Genomic DNA, 13,154 nt, shown 5'->3' with positions numbered 1-13,154 from the left:
GTGCAGTGTTTCTCAATCTCAGCAACTTTAAGATGTGTAGACTTCAACTCCCAGAATTCCCCAGCCAGCCTTGCCATTCTTAAAGTTGCTGAGATTGAGAAACATTGATCTAGTGGCCGGTTGCTGCCCTGTGCAGCCATTTCATCCTCTTCATGTTTCTGCTCAGGCTAGCAAAGGGCATAGTCCCCTTACTTTCCCCCTCCCTACACCCAGAATTGCAAAACTTCCCTTCCCCTCATTTATTTTAATTTGCAGTGTGGGGCTGTTGCTTTGTTTCTGTGAAGCCAAGCTATCAGTTGGTCCTTTCTACAAAGTTTCCATGGATCTACAGAGGAAGATTCTGTTCCTGTAACTCTCTAATAAAAGGAGTTTTAGTATTCATGACTTTGGTGTTTACTTATGGTCTACCTTGAAGGGCTGACATCAATCCTGCAACTCTGAATGAGCTCCCCGCTCCCTTGCCTTTATCCAAAAGAGAACTAGGGAGGGTCAAGTCTGAGAAGATTTCTCAAATTGCATTTCTGCTTTGGACTCAGATTTCTCTTATCTGACTGTTGCCTCAAGGCTATTCTCACAGCCTATTGCAGATGGGAAGGACAAGAAGCCAGGGAATGACTATGCAGAGTTTGTAGTGGCTGTAGTCCAGACTGAGCACTAACCCAGCCCCACTGCAATCTGGGCTAGAAGTTGGCTTCAGAAACAGCCAGGAACAGCATGGAAGGCAAGCAGCTTAGGCTACGTTGCAGAATTACCCAGTGTTTACAGGCTGTGCTGCATTCTTATCTAACACAAGTCTTTTTCTCTGCTTACTGACCGTAGCAAACAACCAGCACCTTCAAAACTTAGAAATACAGGCAAAGAATTGAGAGGAGAAAAAAAAAAAGCAAGAAATTGAGAAGGGGAAAAGTCATGATACATCCCACAGTGTGAATAAAAATGGAGCTGCTAGGTCTGCCTATGAAGTGATGAACAGACTTTGGTTCAGTACTAACTACTTTGCCATGAGGTTGCTTTGTACAAGATTCTGGCAACTTGAGAAGACCTGGAGAGGTCTGTAAACTAATTCTTTTCAAGATTTTGCAACAGACAAAAACTGCAGATAGGAAAAATAAACACGGAAGGAGAAAAGGTGTGGGCGGACAATATGCCAATGGCCTCATCCCGGTGAAGGGTTTATTGACACAGCAGAAGGAAAAGCAATGTATTGTGGTTAAGTCCCATTAGCCTAATAATACAGTTGAAGGCCATCCTTTCTCATGCACTGTTTGGAAGAATGCCCTTAGACTGAGTGGTTTAGGATTTGTTCTCTCTACTGCCTTTGTTGAAGGAATCTTTAATTTGAATACAGTAAGCAGATAGAGTAAACAGCATACAAATATTTTAAAGAACAGTTCAGAATTAATTCAATTCCCCATCAAAAAGAAAAGGTATAATTTAGTTTGGAAAGGTTTACTTGTCCTTTACATATATACACTAATGACAAAAGAAGGGTATTGATAAGGTTGGCCTATACAAAGAGGACCAGCCTGCTTCCAAATCGGAACAAGTACTACCCATTTGAAAAGGAGCCAGCTGCATCTCTCCTACAATGCAGCTGTTAAGCAAGAAAAATAATGAAATGGAGTTATAGGGCTGTATTTGGAAAACCAACCCAGTTAAGCTTTCAGGACATCCTGGCTCATTAACCAAACCCATCAGTCATTCCAGGTATCTGCATCCCACTGATTCCTATCTACCTGTGACATTTATATCAATTACATCCAAACAGCAGCAGGATAAAAGGAGAGCCGTTTAGGTCTAGTGGTTAAGACACCAAGGTCTAGTGGTTAAGACACCAGGAGACTGTGAGTTCTAGCCTGAAAGCCAGCTGGGTGACCTTGGGCCAGTCACTCTCTCTCAGCCCTAGGAAGGAGGCAATGGCAAACCATTACTGAAAAATCTTGCCAAAAAAACCTGCAGGGACTTGTCCAAGCAGTTTCTGATAATCGGACATGATTGAATGGATTAAAAAAAAAGGCCCAGGTTGGAGGTCTCCTAGTGAAGCCATGATTTTCCCATGACTTTCTTTGTTATCTGGAGAACTTTGGGGGAGATTTTCAGAGTGCAAATGGAAGCATCTGACCTCCCAGAGGCCTTGAATGTGGTGTAGCTGTAGTTTAATCCTTTTACTCTGCAAATCAGGTTGCCCATAGTTTTACTGAAATTCAGCAAGGCAATCTCTGGCTGTTTTAGAGCACACAAATGGGGTACTAAAAATAGCATACAGAATGTGGACCATAGGAGGTCCACCCCTGAGTAACCTGGTAGCTGAGACATAGCCTGCAAGTAAAATACTATTCCCCTTTCCTTAGCCTTCTGTGTGTGTGTGTGTGTAATTTAAGTGATATTTGGAAAAAAATGAGTGGCAGCAGCTTCTGTCTGCTAAAAGGCTAACAATAAGCACATTCAACAAGATTGCAGAAATAGACCCAAGACATGTCCTTAATAGAAGGTGATCAATGGAATGGATTTGGCATTTTCTGAGTCAGTTAGTATTTATACTGCAGCTAATCAGTCTGAACATGTTGGCTGTCCTGAGTTTCATCCAAAAAAAAGGAGAAAACCTTGTGGACTCCTACCTAAGAAGAGGGCAAAGATTATGCATATCCCCCTTTCTTTCCTCCTCCTTTGCATGCCTGTGAACCAGCTTGGCCACCATACCTTTCCTTTACCTCAGTTTAGCCATAAAGCCACTTGGATTCAAATATAGCTTACCAGCCCATCCCAATGTCTTCATCTACTCTTCTCTCCCCTTGCTAACATTGCACGGAATTCAAGCACAGCATACCTGCCTGGACTACTCTGCCCTCTCTCTGATCTTTCCCAGCCCTCCCCACAAGTCACCATTTCCCCCCTTTGTCTCCCTCCCCAGAACATTGCTGCCAGAAAACACATGTTTGGGGCCTGTGATTACACAGGCATGCTCGTGATACTAGCTGAGCTGTGCATAAAAGAGTCTGTATACAGAGTGTTTGTGTATCGCTCTGCTATACTTCAAAATAATGTTTGCATTGTCTGGTCTGAAAGGGTGCTGGCCATCACACACTAAAATCCTTCAGTGTCAGGGATTTTAGGCACAATCCCAGAAGTCGAATCCTAACAGCATCCCTGAGTTTTAGTAAGCCTCCACCTGCTCTTCACAGTTCCCATTGGGCACATTAATGTTTGAGCAAAATGTTCTTGTGTGTGTGTGTGTGTGTGTGTGTGTGTGTGTCTGCTCAGAGTTAAACAGCAAAAGTTTAAGTGTGCTTTTAAAACAAAGTTTATTTCACTTTGAAAATGGGAGGAAAAAAAACAAAAAACAAAATTCACCTCATTCTCTCTAAAATGGCACGAGCGTGTGTGACTCATCATGGCCCCTTTTAAAATATTCATTACAGTTAGAAACATACTTCCTGATGTTCTGTCATTTTATGAAGCTGCATTTTGCATTAAACTGTTCGTTCCCTTTCCTTCTCAGTTCTCAGGCTCCATCTACTGGTGAAAGATGCCAGAAATTGTGGGCCAGCTTGTAAAGCAATGTATCCAGAGCAATAAATTGCAGAATAATTTTGATGTGAGGTCATCAAATGCTATTTCATGTTGGTACTTGGGCACTGCTTTATGCAATTATTTCAAAGTCAAGGCCGGTTTGGAATCGTCTATTAAAATTCTTACTGTGCTTAAAGACAAATACAGAAAAAACAAGAGTTTTCTATTTTACTCTTCTCCACTTCTTCTAAAATCTATATTATTAGCTGTAAAGTTGAAGCTTTAATAAGTAAAAATTTCTTTGGCTTTTAATTTAAAAGGTTTGTTATCCAACTGCTCTGAACTTTTAAAAAAAATTCAGCACAAAGACATAGATATGCTATATACAGGTAGGTTTCCCTTGACATTAAGTCCAGTCATGTCCGACTCTAGGAGGAGGTGCTCATCTCCGTTTCAAAGCCGAAGAGCCAGCATTTGTCCGTAGACACTTCCTCCGTGGTCATGTGGCTGGCATGACTACACGGAACGCCGTTACCTGCCCGCCGAAGCGGTACCTATTAATCTACTCACATTTGCATGTTTTCGAATTGTTAGGTTGGCAGGAGCTGGGACTAGCAACGGGAGCTCACCCCATCATGCAGATTCGAACTGCCGACCTTCTGATCAGGAAGCTCAGCAGCTCAGCGGTTTAACCCGCAGCGTAATGTTGCTATATATATAGTCTACTGCATTTTTTTCAGTGTTGGTCAGCTTATTCCTGGTACACAAATGTAAAATGTGGGCACTTTCAATTGTCTAACTTTTCAGGTTCCAGTTTAAAATTGCTTCAAGATATTTTTACTGTTTTCACATCTCAGGAGACTCTGAGAATGGAATATTTACATGCTTGTGAATAGTTTGAGCTGCCAGCCAATCAGTGCTTGCCCTTTCTGGCTAATAACTGAGCAGAAAGAACCATCAGGGTTCTTCAATCAGGGTTGGTTATTGGCCATTACTCCTAACCCCCTAGTCCAACTATGAACAAATATACACATCCTTTGTCACAAAAATAAGAAATTAATGCCTGTGCTCACCAGGATGGCAAATTCATTGGCTTCAAAATTTCTCATGCTGGTGTGCTCATCCATGGATTTTGGCTCCAGGGGGAGCATGGATCAAGATTGCAGACATGGTAATCACTGAAATAGCATTTTCCCATCTATGGTACAACACTGCTAATACAGTGCTATATCAAACTGGAGGCCAGTGTAAATATTCAAAGGGGTGCTTCTGGAATGGAAACCACAAAGGCAAAGTAACAATGTGAACTACCCAGAGTCCCTCTGGTGAGTGGAGATGGGCGGTGACAAATTTGATAGATAAATAAATACATAAACAATCTGCTTCTAAACACTGGAGTGGCCACAGCACTTAACTACACCAAAGAAGAATCTCATGAAGATAGATTGGACCCACCACAACTTTCATCCCACAAAGCAAAACACCAATAGAGTCTTTGAAATTTGAAGTCTTTGAAATGTAATTATTGGTAGTGTTCATCCCATATAAATACTGAGTATACACCTCCATCTGGAAGATCCCTGTGCATGATGAAAATCTATGTACAGGTAGTCCTCACTTAACAACCATTTGTTTAGTGATGGTTCAGACTTACAACGGTGTTGAAAAGACCGACTTATTACCAGTCCTTGCACTTATGACCATCTCAGCATCCCCAACATGATCATGGTTTGGTTGCTTGGCAACCAGTTTGCATTTATGACCGTTGCAGCATCCCATGGTTATGTCAGTATCAACCTTCCTGACCAGCTTCTGGCAAGCAAAATCAATGGGGAACTACTTGGTTCACTTAATGCCTGCAGTGATTCACTTAATGACCACCACAAAAAAGGTCATAAAATCAGGTCAGATTTGCTTAATGACTGCTTCACTTAGCAACCAAAATTCTGGTCCCAATTGTGGTCATTAAGCGAGGACTGCATGTACTGGATGTGTGAATATTAATATGACTGTGTAATGTGGCTGCAGTTCCTAAACATGCAAATCTATCCAGCACACAATATTCTGTTGACTTCTAAATCAGAAGCATTTCCTCCAAAAGTCCTTGTACTGCCTGGAATGTAAAACGACATCCAATCCATGCTCACTCAGCATACCGCAAGCTTGGCACTAAAAGTCAAGTTCTTGAGAGGCATATGCTTAAAAGTTCTTTGTACTAAGCCTCTTACTCTTGCTGAAACACATTGATTGTCACAAAATTGTGTGAACTCCAAAGCCAGCTGCTTTGTAGGCAAATATGCAGAAGTGCTTTAATGTTAATCCCCTGATGCTTGCTGAAATGCTCATTGATTGCAGGAACGACGTGACCAGATCATCTGAGCAAGCAGCTTTTCATTGGGGAGCCTCTTTATTATGGGATTCAGTTCTCATTGAAGTTGTCGCTTGCAAGCATTTCCTTCACCAGCCCTACTGGCCAACATCCAGACATAAGAAGGTATTATTTTGGCAAGCAAGAACTGCTCAGTTTATGCTACTGCAGCTAACGTTGGCTTCCAGAAAAAGCTGGAGAAGATTTTTGGAAGGAAGCCTGGGTCACTGAGGTGTAGCGTAGCACCTTTGAGGCTTTATTCTCTTTCTACTTCCATCCCTCCTTTTGGGATGATCTATTGGAGAAGGTAGAGGTACTGCCATGTTTTCAATCTCTCTCTGGCACAACTATCTGTGTTACTTTCCCTCTCCCTGTGCAACGCAATTACCTCTAAGTCAGTTCCTTGTTGTGTTTGAAGTATGAATTCAGTGGCACTGATTCTTCAGCACCTCTTGACTTCCTGACCACAAGGGGACAGTGGTATGTAGATAGGAAATTAAGGATTTACTCTGTGATCCCTTTTTATCATTCTACCTGTCCTTTGTCTAAGATATTGCTAATCTGAGGTGACTTCTTTCTTCCCAGACATTCATGTGAAGAACACATGATCTCTGACTCTCCTCCTGGTAGGATGTTGTATGGTGGGTCCTAGGCTTTGTCTGCCCTATAATATATATTTCCTGGACAGAAATCTATTTTTATGTTACAGTTAGAAAACCACCTTCACTAATCATTGGCCAGCTTTGATTAAAATGTTCAGGAACACTCAAACCCACGTATAGACTGCTTCAACTTCCAACATGTTCCAGCCTCTTCTGGAAACTCTACGGTGGTGCTACCTCAAGAATTCTTGAAAGCTTCCAACCTACATCCTGAAAATATATGTCTCCTAAATAACTCCCAGCCAACAAGCAAATCTGCTCTTTCAGTCTAACAGACTAGCTGGAATCAGGCAGTTTTGTGACACTTACATTCTTTCTGACTTCTGCTCCATCTTCAACTCCATTTGCAACTTCTCTCACACACAAGCTCATTATGCCCAGCTAACTCCTCGGAATGATAGTCAATTCAGTTATTTTTTTAATACCAAAATAATAATAAGAATGATAAGTAGGGTTGACCCAAATGTCCATGAAGTTACACAAAGTCCCTTTGATTGAACCAAAGTTATGGACCAAAGAAAAGTTGTTAAAGTGCCAAATGATGAAATTTGATCAATTGCAATGACTCTACCAAGACCTTTGGGTAACGGAGCTTTCTTTAAGATCCTAATCATCTCATTGTGCCTCTTCCTTTTGTACATTGCTATAGCAACCGGCAGGAAGATGAGGATGTACACACAAAGTGTGTATCTTTTTTTTCCCCATTTCTGTTTAGAGTTTTTTTTTTTCCATTTCTGTTTAGAGATTTTTTTTTAATGTAATGGCAAAAGATTCTATGCTGCAGAACTGAAAAGAATGCATTTCTATATGTAATTAGTTCTCACTGCTCCGTTAATTTGGCCCTGGCCTCAGTAATTAACCTGTGGTATAATGACATTCTGTAAGATGGCCTAGTGCTACAAATGTTTTTGACTGACTCACTGGAATGTTATTTAGAAACTGCTGATTTTCCCTGCCTTCTCAGGCTTGAAAGAAGTCTAATCCAGAGCATCGATACCAACTGGAGGCATTCTGCTGCTCAGTGGAATATAAATATAGCACCATCTTTCCCCTTGTCACTATAGAAAGTAGTAACAGATTATATTGTTTTATTATAGATGCCCAACTCCAAACTTTATGTGCCTTTATGTGTCTTTCTGAGCGATTCCAGGATGATCACCTACTTGGCAAAGGACCATATCATTGGCAGGACTGCTCTAGGGTATCTGCCCTCTCTCCCCAGTCTAAGGTGGGCACACATTGGGTCCCTTCTTTGACTGGTGCCATCTGATGGGACCCAGAAGGTGTATCTTTTCTGTAGCAGCACCTGACCTTTCATATGATCTCTCCTCTCCCCCCACCCCCAATGGTGTTGCTTTCTGTTGTAAGCCACCTAGAGTTACATTGCTTGAGTTGGATGGACATATAAATTCTTTAACAACAAATAAAATAAATCAACACATTTATTAAATCATCCGTGTTCTCCTTCCCATAGAAGTCTCCCTGGAGAGACCACTTTTACTCCATTTTAGTTTGGTTATTGAATAAGCTATGACATTTGTCATAAAATATGTTGGTGTTCATATTGGCCATGCTGCTACATAAAGTTAGCTCATCCAGCATCTACTACCTAAACCACAGCTGGCTATATTCCTCAGCATCAGTCATGGCTTCTAAACCACATAGGCTGAGTTTCCCGGCTTTGTCGTAGCTAAATGTAGACAGGAAGTTCATGCATTTGAGTGCAGTATGCACATAAATGAGATAGAACAGAAGCTAAGCCAAAGAATAGCTTGAATTATAAAGTGAAATATAGACAAGAGATATTCAAAAGCAAGGTAATAAACAAAGAAAAAATGGCTACAAGGACAAAATCTCACATCCCTGGGGAAGCTGTGACTAAGGTAACTACAGGTATTCCCAGGTTATTCCAGCTGGGATTTAGCACTTTCCCAGGGATTCATTTCAGAAGGGGTTTCCCAAGTTATACACTATTCTTCTGCAGCTCTTCATACTTTCAATTAGAAGCACTGATTTTTATACTCCCAGCCTGGTTGTTATCAAAAGTTTATGTAACACAGTACCAGCTCATCCATCACACCCTTCCTACCAGGTGCCTGGCATGGGCAAAACACTTCTAAAGGAAAGATTTCACACTCTTGAGTATACTGGCAGAAGAGTTATAAGAGGCAAGCTGGGGAGCAAGGAAGTGCAGAGGCTTTGAGAAATCTAAGGCCTTCCTCAACCCCACGGTGCACAAACACACAGAACTGACACTGCTTTATAGAAGAAAGAACAGAGGAAACTGGAGCACATCTCCTCAACCTCCTCAGCATTACAGTTGTCTTTTGCAATCCTTCAGCTACCCACACAGTAACCAAAATGAAAGAAAATACATTATCACTTTCTGCATTGGGTGAACCCAGTATTATTTTTCCAAGCAAACTAGGTAGTTCTCCTTATTTGACTTGTTTAAGAGCATATTATTGCCAAACCAAACACATTTCAGAGATATATTTATGTCATCAAAGACTGGTGTATTATTAAACCATGAATATGCATGGTTTAATAATGGATATGCATGGTTTAATGGCAGGGTTGTATACTCTCACCCTACCTATTCAACTTGTACGCAGAGCACATCATGTGACATGCTGGGCTTGCGGAATCCAAGGCTGGAGTTAAAATCACTGGAGGAAACATTAACAATCTCAGATATGCAGATGATACCGCTTTGATGGCTGAAAGCGAAGACGAACTGAGGAGCCTTATGATACAGGTGAAAGAAGAAAGTGCAAAAGCCGGCTTGCAGCTAAACCTCAAAAAAAACAAGATTATGGCAACCAGTTTGATTGATAACTGGCAAATAGAGGGAGAAAACATGGAGGCAGTGAAAGACTTCATATTTCTAGGTGCAAAGATTACTGCAGATGCTGACTGCAGTCAAGAAATCAGAAGACGTTTAATTCTTGGGAGGAGAGCAGTCTCGATAAAATAGTTAAGAGCAGAAACATCACACTGAAAACAAAGGTCTGCATAGTTAAAGCAATGGTGTTCCCCGTAGTAACATATGGCTGTGAGAGCTGGACCATAAGGAAGGCTGAGAGAAGGAAGATAGATGCTTTGGAACTGTGGTGTTGGAGGAAAATTCTGAGAGTGCCTTGGACTGCAAGAAGATCAAACCAGTCCATCCTCCAGGAAATAAAGCCAGACTGCTCACCTGAGGGAATGATATTAAAGGCAAAACTGAAGTACTTTGGCCACATAATGAGAAGACAGGACAGCCTGGAGAAGGTGCTGATGCTGGGGAAAGTGGAAGGCAAAAGGAAGAGGGGCCGACCAAGGGCAAAATGGATGGATGATATTTTAGCAGTGACAGACTTGACCTTGGGGGAGCTGGGGGTGGCGATGGCTGACAGGAAGTTGTGGCATGAGCTGGTCCATGAAGCCACGAAGAGTCAGAAGCAACTGAATGAATAAACAACAACTGCATGGTTCAGGATTGACAATGATTTAAATTAGTGTTAAACATAATTGTATGTTTTCTTAGCTTCTTCAATCTAGCTAGACTCATGCATTGCTCTATGTTATGTTTTTATTTTTAACTGTGACTTTATTGAGCAGAACTGCGAATACCTTGGAAAAGGTTCAAAAGTATGATGGATTTCTTGCTAGCATGGGTGCAGTACACCTATGTTTTTCATTAAAGCAGTTGTTTTAAAACTCATTAAAATTACTGTGACTGTTTAAAAGCAGCAACACTTTTCTTTCAGGCTCATGCAGAAGCCTAAAAATAAGTCCAACCGCTTTAATGAAGCCTGCAGTCACAGTAGCATGAAGTGCAACATTCTTCTTCTGAATCATTTTTGAAGCATGAACAAGCCATAGCAACCCGGGTCACATTTATACTAAGCCCAAACTAAACTATGTTGTGGCTTTGTGTGAAGTTCAACACAGCATCTGTGTACAAAGTGATGGTTTAGTCTTGCTAGTGGGCAGGACTTGGTTGGACATTTGCTAATTCCATAATTAAAATCAAGTGTTCATCTTCAAGACTAAGGAGATTTAATTTCCAATCTATTCTATAGGCTTACCATGCTGCTGATAACTGGGCAACCAGGTGAGAATATTCAATACCTAACACACATTTAAAAGTGATATAAACAGTTCTGATAAATAAAGGTTTTTAATGAATAGGTGAAAAAATTGTGTCGTGTTCTATCTTCTATCCTACTTATCTCTCCAAAACTGAATGTTTTTTCTTCTTCAATTGATTCTTACTTGGAACTATCACCTAGGCTTATGGAAGACAATGCACTTGAAAGCCATATTAAGTTCTCAAAGAACTTTTGTGGATTGTAAGAGTAATTCAGCAGCTGTAACTTTTTTCTTTCTAGTTTCCAATTTTCCTCATTTGAATGATTTGGAATTACACTTCCAGAATCTTCCTTTTTATGAACTTCCTTCCATCCAAGATTCCTTGTCCTACTAGCTTCTCCTGCAAAGAAGCAACTTGGCATTGTTCTAAGCTGCTTGGAGCCTTTGGAAATATAAGCAGTATCATACAGGTAGTCCTTGATTTATGACTGTTCATTTAATGACAGTCCAAAATTACTATGGCCTCAGAATGGGTGCTTTATGGACTGTAAAGCACTTCCAAGAATTGCAAAAATTGCAGCCCACCACAGTCAGATGATTGCAATTTGGGCACTTGGCAACCGGCTTGCATTTACAACTGGTTGCAGCATCCCACAATCATGTGATCGCGTTTTATGACTTTTTTGCTGTTTTCTGGCAAAAAACACCTATTGGGGAAGCTGGGTTCGCTTAATGACTGCAGGGGTTTGCTTAATGACCTGTGATTCACTTAACAGCCACTGTAAAAATGGCCGTAAAATAGGGTCCGGTCACATTGTGACTTGACTTATGACCGCAACAACTTACGATGGCAATTCTGGTCCCAGTTGTGGTAGTAAGTCGAGGACTTCCTATATAAGCAGAAGGAAGCAAGGATGCAAGTTTATTAAAATTCTTGAAATCTAAGGTATGCTTTTGGCTATGCAGCAGTTTAGATTCTCTCCCTATTAATTCCAATATTATATGATCACTTTCTTCCAACATTCCCACTACTTCCACTTTGTCAGTTTAGACTCACATAATGGTTATGATTGAGTCAAGGAGATCTGATCCCCTTGTGGCTTCTTCTGCTCTCTAAAGGAGAAAGCTGTTGGCAAGCCAAGTCAGGAATTCAGTGAGGACCATACTTGGCAGGGGTTGTCTCACAACAGATGCCACGGCAATTAAAGGCTCTCTTTGGCAGCTAATACTGTAATGTTACTAGCACTGATTTATTTTTACTGGGTTGTTAAAATTAATTTTGATAGAAAGCAATTTGTGTTGGGGGAAAAATGAAGAAAGAAAAATGGTTCTAAACCATTTAAAGTTTTTTCTTTAGTTAGGAGGGTGGATGGGTATCCTGTCTTTCAGAAGTTAGGACTTCCACAAGACAGGAAGGATATTCATCCACACTCCTAACTAAGGAGTTTATAACTTCTCACAGTTCAATTAAATCCCAAGGTGAAAACATAAATAGATAACCTTTTCTGTTTCTTTATTTCAATTTGTTTATGTACATTTATTAGCTGCCCAACTCCAGTGGACTCTGGGTGGCATATAAAACTAAAGGAAGCATAAAGACAGCCAAAAACAAAAACATAAAGACAGCCAAAAACATAGACAAACCAAAATGATCTGATAAACAAACAAACAAACAAAAAATCAACAAACCAAAAGAGAGGCCTTAAAGAATCATAGACATCACCTGCAGGCCTGGACCAAAGTCAGGTTTCCAAAGCTTTCTGGAACCCCAGGAGGGGAAGGCACCATCTTTATCTCTGGGTGGATGATGTCCCAGAGGGTGAGGGGCACAATAGGGAAAGCATGCTTCCTAAGTCCCACAATATGGCAGTGTTTAATGGAGGGGACCTGGAGTGCACCCACTCTGCTGGAAAGCACTGGGCAGGCAGAAACAGTGAGAGATGAGCAGTCTCTCAGGCATCTAAGCCCTCTGCCATACAGGGCTTTATAGGTAATAACCAGCATCTTGAATTGCACTCGGAAGCCAACTGGCTGCCAATGTAACTTACATAGCAGTGGTGACACATGGGCACACCGAGAGGCACAGGTTACTGCTTGCACTGCTGCATTTTGAACCAGCTATAGCTTCTGGTGGTCCTCAAGAGCAGCCCCATGTAGAGCACATTGCAATAATCCAGTCATGAGGTAACCAAGGCATGAGTGCCTACATCTGCTAACTTCTTTAGTCTCTTCAGTATTCCTGCATTGTGGTGCATCTTCTTTTTTTTTTCCAAAAAAAAAAAAAGGCTGTGTAAGCAGCACAGCTAGAGTTTATAAACTAAGGAAGGATGCCCATTACCATACAGACACCCTTGTTGTTTGATGCTTTCAGTATTTCATTATCTCTCCATCTACTCTGGTAGTCCTGCAAGCAAAAACCCATCAAAACAGCACAGCTTGAGATGATAAATGAAAGCAAGGAACTGTGATGCAGAGCCTTCTGTTCCATGCGCTTTTCTCAGGTACACCAGCCCAAGAGCTGAATCAGCATCACAGCA

The sequence above is a fragment of the Candoia aspera genome, chromosome 8 (genome assembly GCF_035149785.1).
Source record: "Candoia aspera isolate rCanAsp1 chromosome 8, rCanAsp1.hap2, whole genome shotgun sequence".
Classification (NCBI taxonomy): Eukaryota; Metazoa; Chordata; class Lepidosauria; order Squamata; family Boidae; genus Candoia; species Candoia aspera.
Note: the sequence above shows the minus strand (reverse complement) of the source record.